The sequence below is a fragment of the Crocodylus siamensis genome, chromosome 3 (genome assembly GCF_052110815.1).
Source record: "Crocodylus siamensis isolate JL-2025a chromosome 3, ASM5211081v1, whole genome shotgun sequence".
Classification (NCBI taxonomy): Eukaryota; Metazoa; Chordata; order Crocodylia; family Crocodylidae; genus Crocodylus; species Crocodylus siamensis.
In genome coordinates this window covers 214,223,721-214,236,899 of record NC_143397.1, presented here as the reverse complement: position 1 = coordinate 214,236,899, position 13,179 = coordinate 214,223,721, and the positions used below count along the sequence as shown (strand labels likewise).

The 13,179-nt window shown below is 46.3% G+C and overlaps 1 pseudogene; it reads right to left on the bottom strand.

The window, feature by feature from the left end:
- Positions 1-2,480: 2,480 nt before the first annotated feature.
- On the bottom strand, positions 2,481-2,639 carry LOC149869429 (U2 spliceosomal RNA; annotated as a pseudogene).
- Between the last annotated feature and the right edge of the window lie 10,540 nt (positions 2,640-13,179).

Below are 13,179 nucleotides of genomic sequence, written 5' to 3'. Positions count from 1 at the left end.
AAAAGGATCCCTGTGAAGGGGGAAAAGGCAGCCTAGCATGGTCTGCCCCTACCCCCCCCCACATTGTCTACCTTAGGGCAGGTGACAAATGCTGGCAGCAAGCTGGCTTTGGCATGCTACTTCAGGCCCTGCAAATCAGTGGGGAGAGGGGGCAGAGCTAAGCGGCAGAACAGTGTAGCAGGAGGACGCTGGAAGCAAGGCAGGGTCCGCCGAGAGAGACACGCAGAGGACAGGCACTTGGCAGAGTGACCTGGGAGACAGGGCAGAATACCACGGCCCAGACACGCCACAGTGCGGCAGAGAGGCCCCTAAGGCAGGGCTGTGTGTGACTGCTGAGAGTGTGGCTGCTGAGATGTGCAGCAGCAACACGTGTGGCTGAGAGGTGAGAGGTGCCACGGTGAGGCGCATAGTGAAGAGGCTTCTGAGGCAGGACAGGGTCCTGTGGCAGAGGACCCAGACAGGAATACAGCAGGAAGCTCAGACTGGGCCGCCATCACTGAGGGGCTGAGTAGTGGCAGTAAGAGGGCCATGCCCAAGGAAAAGTGGGCAAGACATCTCTGGACAAGGCCAAGGTAGGAGGGGCAGCAGCTCACTTGGGAGTGCCCCGATAATACTGTGAGGAAGTAGAAACGGGCTGGAAGGCCTGCTGACCCCTAAGTAACTGGGAAAAGGGAAGCCCAGAAAAAACAAAGGGAGGCTCCCACCAGGAGCAAGTAAATCTGGGGAAGTATCTCAGGAATGCTACAGCAGATGCTGATCTTTTTTATCATTCACATTCTGAGTATTCATTCCTGAGTTGTTATCTTCAGACAGAGACAGTTTAGTTTTCCTGATTCCAACTCAAATCAACAAGAGACAGCCTGTGCAGAATTGGCCTCTGATACGGGCTCGTACCAAAGACTGTTGATGAAGGACGAGAGAATTATTGTCTGTGGCCTTAAACATCAAGACGCTGACATCAGTTCAGGCCCTGGATGTCATAAGGGCATGGTATAGGAGAGGCTGGAGCACCATGAAGAAGCCAGGGTGTGAGGTCTGGAGAGTCACCTATGGGGAACTGCCTCCCAAAGAAGGTAAGACCAAGTCATGGCAGGTGATATTGAATAGGACCTGAATACCTGGGTGACACACAAGGATCCATCCTGTCATTGCCAATGAATAGAGCATTGGCCAAGAGGGGGCCCAAGCCCCAACATGTATCAGCAAGCCAAGGCCATGAACCAGTGCAAATGGGGGATACAAGCTTTCAGTGGAAGGTGTGTGACAGACAGGTGATAGAAAGATCTCCAAAAGCATTTTCCATATACCATAAGAAGTGGCTACTGAAGCAATTTCAGTCAGATGATAAATATCCATTTGTTCTCCAGATTTTTGGCATCAGAATAATTGATGGTGATGATCAGTCTAGGAAAATACGGAAGAATGAAGAACAAGTGTTCAGCACTGCTCCGTACTTTCCTCTGCCAGTAAACTGCTGCCAACCATCCTGTCCTTCCCACATGTGTTTCTCCCTCTTAGATATTGCTGGCAGGGTCCAGTTCAAAGTAACTTACTGTGTCTGTGGAATTACCAAAAGAAGATAAATGTTCTAAGCTGATTTGACAGCTGAGATGAAAGCCTAGGTAGCCTGGTCTTCCACTGAACAGACAGGGCTAAGGGAATACCGTAGAAGGCAGCTGAAGTGCAATACACATTCTATTTTATTGTTTATCAGAAAAGTAACAAGTGTGTGTGTGTATATATAGAACCAAACAACACCTCAGCCCATGACAATAAATCATACTGGCAAGATCAAGAGGTTAAACTGGGATTACTTTAACCTCAGTGCAATATTTTCCACCCTGTTGTCACTTTATAAATAGCTGTTTCCTTCCAGAGGAGCAAAAATCAGGCACAAGCTTGGTAAAGTCACAGGATAACAAAAGAGAAAGAGATGGGATTGAAGAGGGAGAAATTCTCAAAGACTGAAACAGTAAAACAATGCTATAGTTCCCATGAGATTAGTAGAAGTGCCCATTATTATTTCAGCCTCCATTTATATTAGGAAAAGACATACACTACTGCACATAGGAAATATATAGCATAAATGATTTGTCTCCTCTTTCTTGGAGATGAGTATTCTAATATAATAAAAGCTGTGGCACTTCTGGCTGTGTGTGTGTCAGTCTGTAATGCTCTGGGCCAACTGCTCATGTACGTCCCAGAGCCTTATTGACAGACAGACACACAGGTGAGCTGGAGGCAAAGGCAGAGGCAGAGGCAGTGGGGACTAGGCTGTGCTCCACTGTGCGGGGGGGGAGGCGAGGGCCATGGCTTGTGGCCCTGTGGCGATGTGTGGCACATGGTGGGGTATGGCGTGTGGCTGCAGGGTGCTGCAAGGAGCAGGTGCAGGGTGCTTGAGCAGTGCCTGCCAGCTACAACACGGGGCAAGGTGCGCCCCCCACACCTGCTTTCTGTGTGGCTTTTTTTTTTTTTTCTGTTTTTTTTGCACCGGTCCTGGAAGCACTGCAATACCAGGTCAATGCATGGAGTGGATGGAGCAAGCTCCAGTTCCACCACCCAACACCAAAAAGAATCTGCTCAATATAGACCTCCGATGGAGGACATATCAGAGACAATCACCTGCCCTGGGGAGCCCGCCTACATGGTCATGGTGCTTCCCCTGCCAGGTGATCACTTTCATGGCACCCTGTGGCTGTGTGCCTTGCCCACGGGGAGCAACTGCCAGCTGCAGCTGTGGGTTGGGAAGAGGAGGGGGCCACAGCGGGGACTGGGGCTGAGGCTGCACCAGGTTGATGGAGGGGGAGGGGGAGGAGCTATGCTTAGGCCGGGCTGGGCTCTGGGGCCAGGGGAGTCCGGTGGCTCGTCCAGGGCTTGGGGATGGGTGGCTCCCACTGTGAACACCTCAGAGAAGCTGGGGGAGGAGGGCCCATGCTGCCCCCTGGGCTCCCCAGCGCCGCATCCCTGCATGACCCGGCCTGGCTGAGGCCCCAGTCACAGTGAATACAGCCCCAGCCAGGCTGGGCCATGGGACAGTCGGAGCCTGGTGGTTCCTACAGAGGCAGCACTGGGGAGCCGAGGAGGGCACATGGGCCCCGGTCTGTGCATGGGGCAGGGGCAGCTGCAGCTGTGACATCTGCTCCGCCTCTGCTCCTTGCCTTGCTGCTCCAGGTTTGACAGCAGTGTGATGCCATGTGAGTCCTGCTCCAGGGTGTGGTGGGCCAGGCAGTGAGGCACATGTATGTGGCATGGGGCTGGGTGTTGGAGTGGCATGTGACTGTGGCTGTGACTGTGGGTGTGCAACGTGCAGTAGAGTGTGTGTGTGTGGCATGTGGCTGGGTGTGTGTGTGGCATGTGGCTGGGTGAGTGGGTATGTCTGTGGGGTGGGTGTTGTTGTGGTGTGTGGGTAGGTGGGTGTGGCATGTGGCTGGGTATGTGTGTGGTGTGTGGCTGGGTGGGTGACAGGTGGGTGATTGTGTGTGTCTGGCATGTGTGTGTGTGTGTGTGTTTGTGTGGCCGGGTGTGTGAGTAGCATGTGCCTGGGTGGGTGTGGCATGTGGATGGGTGTGTGGTTGGGTGTGGTTGGGTGGGTGTGCAGTGTCTGGCTGGGTGGGTGTGGCATGTGTCTGGATGTGTGTGGGTGGGTGGGTGTCAGGTGGGGGGGCACATGGGGCCAGACACAGAGCTGTGGGGTGGGGTTGCACGTAGAGCAGCAGCAGCAGCCTGGGGCGATAGGTAATGGTGCTCTGTCTCCGCTGCCTGCCTTCATTCTTGTGGGCACTTCGCTAGTTCTATAAAAAGAGAGGGGGAAGTGTTTGAACATCAGCAAAGAGAAAAAGGTTAATTTGAATGAATTAACAGCAGGTTGTGTTGCATATATTGAATGATATATCATGATGGAAGACTTTGATTAAAAACTTATTCTTTGTGAGACTTATTGAAGCTAGGAAGATGCATGTTTCATACGAGCTAACTAAGAATGAGCAGAGACTTAGATTACTTTTTCTTTTCTGAGAAAGCATCTTGAGCTTTCCCTTTTGTGGCTTACTGTGTAACTCCAGTTGAAATTTCATCTTCCCTATCTGCTTCTGTACTCTGATGAACAGAAAAGTAGTAAAACATGGGGAAGTAAAACATGTGATTAATATGAATACTTGAATGCAGTGTTCCTTTTTCTGTGGAAGCAAGCTAGTTGAGCATGAAGGCTTCCTGCTATATACATTTCCCCTCTAACATACGCTTAGAGCTGTGGGGTATGAAAAACCTCCCCGTGTTGCAGAAAAATATCTAGCCCAGTGCATCTAGTTCTCCATCTCTAAGATGTCACACTGCCCTAGCTTTGTTCAGCAGTCGCTTATTAAGGATAAAGCTGGTCAAAAATACTATACACTTGCAAAGAAGAAAAAGGAAAGTTGAATTTATAGTTTTCAATAATTGAAAAAGTCAATCTTTGCTCCCCCTCCCCCCTCTTTTTCCCCCCATGTTTTCTCTCAGATAACTGAGTGGTGGAGGGTAAGGAGGGAGTGGAATCCAAACCCTCAAGTTTATCTTCCATTTTTTTCTTTCCCCTCAGATTTGCTTGAGATTTAAAAGTTTCCCAGGCTGGTTTTGTTTCACTCAAAGGGCCATATCTGGTGAACAGTGCATCCATGTTAACTTTCAACTGATTCTAAATAAAGGTGATAGGGTGCTCAAGGCATTTGTTGTATATCCAGAGGCATGAGTTTGAGCCTTGCTTCAGAAGTGTCCTAGAGATTTCTCTAGGCTGATTGAGATGTGAATGGGTACTTGGGAACAAAAGGTGGCTGGATATAATTGTGACTACATCACTGATTTATGTGTCCTCCAGATACTGACATGCCTTACCCATTCACTGGGTTGGCATGCGCAGCCCAGTGAACTACCCAAGACTGGACACTGGACTGGAACTCTAAATAAAAGCCAGTTTTAGTCACAGATTATAAGAAGGCATTATTGAACATCGCAAGTCTGACCTCCCATATAAAATGTGTAGATCGTCCTTGAATTATCTCATGTTTACCTAGAGCATAGGTTTCAGAAAAAAATCTGGTTCTAATTCAAAAATTGTCAGTGATGGAGAGCCTTCCGTAGCCCTTTGAAAGATGTTCCAGTGGCCAATTGCTTTTGCTGATACAAATTTGTATCTACTTTCTAGTCTTGGAGGAGTTACCTGGCTTCAGCTTCCAGCCATTGGATCTTGTTATGCCTTTGCCTGCTAAACTGAAGAACCTTCTTAGCAGCTTTCTGTTCCCCTCCCAGATACTGTGAAACCTGTCTAAGACGGAATCACAGGGGACCAGGGCATGGGGTGTGTGTGTGGCGGGGGTGGGGGGGCGGAGTTCTGGCTTTAAAAGTCTTCCGTCTTATAGGAAAAGCTTCTCTTTCTCTCTCTCTCTCTTCCCCAGCTTCACTGCTCTGTGATCTCACCATACACATACACACACAAAACAGGTAATTACTTCTGTGATTTAGAAGGTGATTTTTATAAGTTTTCTTTCTGTTTTTGCATTAGATAGTTTTCAGATTATATAGACTAACTACATATAATTCCCCATAAGGGATGCTGGGATTGTAGAAGTTTTTCAACTTTGAGCAGGATTTTGGTTTTCATAGATTCTGTCTTAGACAGGTTTTACTTTACTCATAGACATACCAAGTCACTCTTTAATAAACCAGAGTTAGCATCTTGAGTCTCCAATGGAAGACCTATTTTCTAATTCCTTAATCATTCTCATGAACCCTCTTCATTTTCCAGTATAATGCTGAATTACTGAAACTATACCTACAGTGGTTACACCAGTTCCAAGTGCAGAAGTACTGCAACCTCCCTTTATTCTTCTGCTTTTAAATCTACAGTAGTGCAGTCAAACTCATATGGTTATCAATATCTTAATCTCTTTTCAGAGAGATTTCTTGCCAGGCTAGGTGGCAGGGCATCTTTCCTCCTGTAACTATGGAATAAAGTCTTTTCCCAAAAGGTCTGACTTCAATTATGGCCATATGGGGGGGGAGGGAGGGAAAATCCCACATTTTTTTGCTAGCACCCAGTTTACCAAAATAACCAGATTACTCTGTATCAGAACCTGCCTCCTCCATTCTTTCTTCCACTCAAGTTTTTTTATGTTATCTGCAAGGTTGATGAATATTAATTTTGTGTTTTCTTCTTCTGGAAAGATCATCGACCAGTTCCTGAAGGAATCTATTACTAAGCACTTGGAGTAAGAGATGGTGATTAGGAACAGTCAGCATGGATTCATCAAGGGCAGGTTGTGCCTGACCAGCCTGATTGCCTTCTATGAGATGACTGGCTCTGTTGATACAGGCATTCCAGTGGATTTTACATACCTTGATTTTAGCAAGGCTTTTAATATGGTCTCCCACAACATTCTCTCAGGCAAGCTAAGGAAGTCTAGGTTGGATGAATGGACTGTAAGGTGGATAGAGGGTAGTAGTCAATGGCTTGATGTCTAGTTGGTAGCTGGTACCAAGTGGGGTGCCTTAGGGGTCGTTCCTGAGGCCTGTCTTGTTCAACTTTTTAATGAGTGACCTGGAAGGTGGGATAGAGTGCACCCTCAGCAAGTTTGCAGATGATACCAAGCTGGAGGGAGTGTAGATATGCTGGAGGGTAGAACTAGGGTCAGAGAGGCCTTGACAAATTGGAGGATCGGACCAAAAGAAATCTCATGAGGTTCAATAAGGAGAAGTGCAAAGTCCTACATTTAGGACTGAACAATCCCATGCACTGGTACTGGCTAAGCAGCAGCTCTGCAGAACAGGACCTGGGGCTTACAGTGGACAATAAGCTGAATATGACCCAGTAGTGTGCCCTTGTTGCCAAAACTAACAGCATACTGGGCTGCATTAGTAGGAGCATTGCCAGCAGATCTAGGGAAGTGATTCTTCCTCTCTATTAGGCACTGGTGAGGCCACATCTGGAGACTATGTCCAGTTTTGGGCCCCCTACTACATAAAGGACGTAGACAAATTGGAGAGAGTTCAGCGGAGGGACTTCTGAGGAGATGCTGAGGAAACTGGGCTTATTTAGTTTGCAGAAGAGAAGACTGAGGGGGGATTTAATAGGAGCCATCAACTATTTGAAGAGTTGTTCCAAAGACTGTGTTCACTGGTGGCAGATAACAGAACATGAAGCAATTGTCTCAAGTTGAGCAAGGGAAGTTTAGGTTGGATATTAAGGAAAACTTCCTCACTAGGAGAGGAGTAAAACAATGGGACAAATTACATACAGAGGCTGTTGACCTGTAGTCAGATCCTTGGAGATCTGACTATATTCAAAGCCTTTGCTGGGATGGTTTAGCTGGGGATGGTCTTGCTCTGAGCAGGGGTTTGGACTAGGTGACTTCCTGAGGTCCCTTCCAATCCTAATTTTCTATGATTTATAGGAGTATTAAATAGTATAGCACCAAGAACCACACCCCGCAGGACCCCATTAGAAATATACCATCTTGAGGATTCCTCATTTACCATTGTATTTTAAAACCAGTCAGGCAGTTTTTAATCTTTTAGTGTACTATGTCTTAATATCACTTGACACTCTTAATCAAAATACCATATGGCAGCAAGTGAAGTGCTGTATATAAGTCTGCACACAGTACATCAATACTTACCTTTATCAATCAAACATGTAATCACATTAAAAGATACCAAATTTGTCTGACAAGGGCTACTTTTGATAAATGTCAACCATTGTGTTCTTTATTAATCTCAGTTTTAGCCATAATTATCTTGGTTCTGTGGAAGTCCTATAACTGGTTGGGTCAACTTTTTAGTATCTTTAAATTTTGGCACAATTTGAACTTTCTTTCAAGTGCTCTGGAGTTTCTTTAGTGTTCCAAGAACAGACTGTTGATGTTGATTAATAAAGAGCTTCTCAGAGAGTTGCAATGTCAGTATTAGGATTTTTTATAATCCTTACATGCTTGAGAGAAAATAATTCTAAACTTTGCAGATCATAGATTATTTCCTGTTTCCCTTGACCTTCTTCCCTTTCCCCATCACAATTACTATCTTATGATTAACATTAACAACTTCTTTCTTTCATTTGTCTATCTACCAAATAGCTATAATGTACATAACTACATTTTATACACTATGTATGTAAGTAAGCATAGCAGCTAAAATAAATACAATACCTGCTTTAACTTTTTAGTTCAGTTTAAATTTCACCTTTGAGCTAAGCTGTTTTTAACTGCTGTGGCTTGTATTCTTGATTGTGGCTTTTGAATATTTGCTAAAATGTCCTTAACCAGTTCCTAATCACCATACAGATTTTTAATTTAAATTCTTGCTCCCAGCTGATTTGACCCACAATTGTTTTCAGTCTTGTCAAATTGGTACTTTTAAAGCAGTTATACCATTTGGACAATCTCCTGAGGATGAAAATTTTCTGAGATAAGAAATTGAATGTCTAAATTATAGATGAAAGACATTTTTTAATACTGGAAGTGAGACTACCACTATAATCACTCAGACTGATATTCTCCATGCTAACACAGCTTTTCCCTCCTATGCATAGGAATCAGTGCTTCCAGTCATCCAGTTAACTAGTTTGATTTGCATCTAGTCGGCATCTACTAGTACTCTACTTAGTTTTTTATCTGCTACAATATTGCTCTATAATTATTAGAGATCACTCGAGTCATTCTACGTTGTCAGTGATTAGGAAACAAGCAATGACATTTTTGACAGTTTAATTCCCTCTTTCGGATCCCAAGTCACCCATTCAGTCCTTCTTAAAATGATTGATTATAGACCATTTAACTTTCCAATCATGAAATTAAGTTCTGGTAACAACAAAGTTGAACTTAATCTCTAGATGAGTAATTCCAGTGCCTCATGTTTATTAGCCAGCCTCATAATTGAGATAGTACCAATATACAAGAATTTCTTCTTTGTACATCTTTTGATATGCCAGTATTTTGATTCTGTACCAAAAAACTGCTTGGTTGTTATCTCCTTTCACCTTCTCCTTATTCTGAACTTTAGAGTGGTAATTGATGCAAGACTGCAGAACTCTATATAGATGGGTGGCTGCTAGGATTCGAAATCCTGGCTAGGGATAGAAATTACACATAAACCAGTATAAGTGATCAGAAACTGGTTCAAATCTGTAATGAAACAGAAGTTCAGTGCCTATAAATTGCTTTCAAAATGGCTGAAACTGTTTTAAGATAAATGCAGATGGATGTAGTATCAGACTTAACGGGTTTAGGTTAAATCACTTTATTAAACTTCCGTCTCAAATCCCCTCCAGATTCAGATTAACTTGCAGTCCCCCAGGATGATTTCAATCTCCCCCACAACCTCCACCCTTGCAGGGTGGGTGGACTAGCCTTGGTGCAAGCTGTCTGCTCCAGCTGAGCAAGGAGTCATGCTCTAGCACCCCCCCCCCCACCCCCCCATTCCCTCTCCCAGCTTCTGGCCTGGGTCACTGCAGCTATGCGGCTGCATTTCTGGAATCAAAAGTGAATGTCTGTTCACTTGCTTATCAGTTCAAGCTACACAGCTTAGAGTGACCTGTAAAGATTGAATTGATTCAGCCTTAGGCTTTTTTGACTGTTTGTACTTAGCCCTTAAGTTCAGTCCAAAAGCAAAAATGTGAACCTGGCAAGATTTGCCAAATCTAATAGACAAAGAGAAGGAAATTGTTGGTATCATATAGGGAGTGCACAGCTTTGGTAATGCAGATCTGGAGATTTTGAAGTAATACTTCTGAAGTTGTCTTTCTGCCATAAAAGATAACTTCCCAAACACAGCTATACTAAAGATATGAAACATATTCTTTTACCTTTTGGGCATCAGGTCATACAGTTGTGGCTTCATTTCCCTGTGAAGCAGTGGCCTACCTGGTCTAATAGTAGCTCACACCACTCTGTTTGTTTCACATCAGAGTATCTATGTTTTCCTTACACTCCAGTGTTTGGGTTTTAACTGACAGGTTACTAAGGAAATCTTTCCCCTTCTTCAGGATAGCCAAAAGACCAAAACCAAAATATATGTTCTTCAATCCTATGACTTAGAGCATGCAAAGTCCTTTCATCCTGTTCATGCTTAGGTTTTTGGACCTGTTTCTGCAGTAGGTTTCAGCTTCCCCAGACTAACAAATTAAACAATTCTTCCTCTACCTCTTCTCTTCTGGAGAAGACACTTTCTCCCATCTTTTTATAAACTCTACCCCGAAGCTTCAAAACAAGAATCACATCAGCCTTTTAGATAGGCATTAGGGCTGTGTGAAGCTTTGGTAGCTAATTTAATTCAGAGGAGATTTGGCCTGATTTGGCGGCCAAATCTCTGAATCTGAATTGAATTGAGAGACCCATTAAAAGCTCTGAATTGAATTGAAGCCTCCTAATTGATACAGAAAAGATTCAGAAAAGATTCAGAGATTTGGAAGGCAAACATGTAGGAAACAGAAACTGAGAAGAGGGAGGGAGAAGGGGGGGGTGGGGGAAGCCTGCTCTGATATTGACGTCTGTAGCTGGCCAGTGACTGTGATCTTTCTCCGAGTTCCCTTCCAATCACAGTGCTCTGGGGGTGGGACATAGAAACAGCTTATAAGGCAGTGTGTGAACTCATCTGTATGCCTTTTGTGAGCTGTGTGTCTCTCTGTTGCAGCATCAGCAGCATCTGAAGGGCTCTGGTTTGGTAGTAGGTAGTCTCTTGCCACCAAATTCTATCCCATCCTTTCCTATTTACCCTTGCCTACAATCCTTATTGTTACCCATTCCTTTCAGCTTATTCTTCCCCCAAAATCCTCTTATTTGTTCTTGTTAACCTGTCTCCTCCTCCCCACCCCCACACAAAGAAATCTGTGTTTTCCCTGACAGTGTGTCATCACTGTTCAGGAAAGCACAAAATATATTACATGTTACATATTACATAAAGACACGCATTTTGTAGCACACCAAACATCATGAATCGTACAGGACAGGCAGGTGCCAGGTCTTCTGGCAGCGGAAGGAGAGGGGGCAGAGGGAAAGCTACAAGTTCCCCTCCCCACCCAAACATAGATGCACCCTCTTTCCTGGCAGTGAGGAGTCTTCTGCTGCTAGTGGGAGCAAGGAGGTGGGAGCTATGTCTGCACCTGCAGCACCACCAGTAACACCACTAACCACAACCAGCAGCAGCATGAAATTCTCCACTCCAATTTCAGTTGCCAGCATGAGCCTTCCAGTGTAAGAGGAAGAGCTGGATCTGGAAGCAGGGGAGCTGAGTGCCATAGCCAAGGATATTCTGGGGAAGGAGGGGAAATCTGAGTTTGTCCTCCACATCCTCATAGTTCTCCTAGAGGCCAATCTCCTTCTCTGGCAGGCACCTTGGAGGAGGTTGTGGGGGCAGGTGGCTCATCACCTCCTGTTGTTGTGCCTCTGCCTGCTGAGGAGGGGGATAAGGCAGGATACCCAGCCTCAAGCCAGAAGTGGATGGGTAGTGTAGTGTGGGAACATTTTGACGTGGCAGATGATCCCACATACGCTACCTGCCAGTACTGCTGAAAGCAGATCAGCTAGGACAAGGATAAGAATCATTTCACGATCACAGTGATGCTGCTGCATCTTAGGAGGCAGTACCCCTTGTCCTTGTTCTTTCTTAGCCTGGCACCAGTTGGACTGTGCCCCCAAAAAGTCTCCATCTCGCTCCAGAGCCACTGTCCCCAAGAAGCAGGGGCAGACCACCCTGGACCAGTGGGGGAAAGGTGGGCACACAGGAGGGCATGTTTCCAAGGTGAGCAAGGTCACCCAGAGCGTTGGGGAGATGCTTGCTGTGGATGGCCAGCCCTTCTCTTTTGTTGAGCACCCAGGGTTCAGGTGACTCATGGTGCTCATGGCCCCATCTGACCAAGCGTCTGCATGCACCACCTTTAGCAGGACAGTGGTGCCCTTCCTGTATGAGGCTTGCAGGGAATACTGGAAGGAGAAGCTTCAGAAGGCAGGGCCGCATGTAGCCTTGCACTTCACCTTGGATATCTGGGGCAGCCTGGGTGGACATCATGCCTACCGCTCCCTCACAGGACACTGATGTGATCAGTCAGGCCATTGGTGGGCTCTCCTTTAAGTGGAAGTGATGGATGAGTCCCACATGGCAAAGGAGATTATGATGGCCATGAACCTCATGGTGCAGGGGTGGCTCATTGGGCAGGGCAAGTTTAACCGCAGGTTCATGGTTACTGACAATGGGGCCAATATGGTCAAGGTGGTCCATGATGCCAACTTTGTTGGCATCCGCTGTGTGGCACACAAGTTTCACCTCATAGTCAGGAACAACTTGGAGAGGGACAGGTCTCCCAGTGATGGCACCATCAGTACCATGAACAGACAGCTCATTTTGAAATGCAGGAAAGTGGTGGGCTACTTCCACTGGAGCATCAAGGGGGCAAGATGCTGCGGGAAAAACAGGCAGAGCTGAGCATCCCACAGCACAAAATCGTGCAGGATGTGGAGACTCGGTAGAGCTCCATATACCCGATGCTCAAAAGGCTGGTGGAGCAACAGAAGGCCATCCATGAGATGCCCTTGCTTGGAGAGATTGGGATCAGTGGTCCCCTTAACAAAACTGAGTAGGATACCATCTCACAGATCTTGGTGTTCCTGAAGCCATTACTTGAGGCCACCGAGAGCCTCAGAGCTGGCAATGTCCTCCTTAGCCAGGTGATCCCCATAGTGAAGGAGATTGAGAATCAAATGGAGAAGGGCCAGGGGATCTATGGTGAAAGCAGCTTGCCCCAGCCAGGAACAGAGGTGCAGGCACTGTTGAAGTGGCTGAAGGAGGGCATCAAAAAATGTCTGGATCCATTGTGGTCCAGTATTGTCCATGTGCTGGCAGACGTGCAAATCGAGGGTGAAGGGGAGCATCTGCAGCAGCAAAACCTTCAATCACTGGATGGAGGTGCTGGTGAACAGAGTCAGGGAGGCAGAAGGGCAGAGGCTGGGGGATGTGGAAGAGGGGGATCCACTGTCTTTTGCCAGCACTCCAAGCCCAGCCAATCTTTTCCACCACAGCCGCTACCAATTTGGGCCATGGGTATGGCTTCAGTGTTAGGGTCCAGAGCCACCAGACCCCATCATCAGGTAGGTAGTGTGGAGGCCTGGTGGCTACCTGTCTTACCAAAGATGTGGAGCCACTGCAGTGTGACCCCTTGGCCTA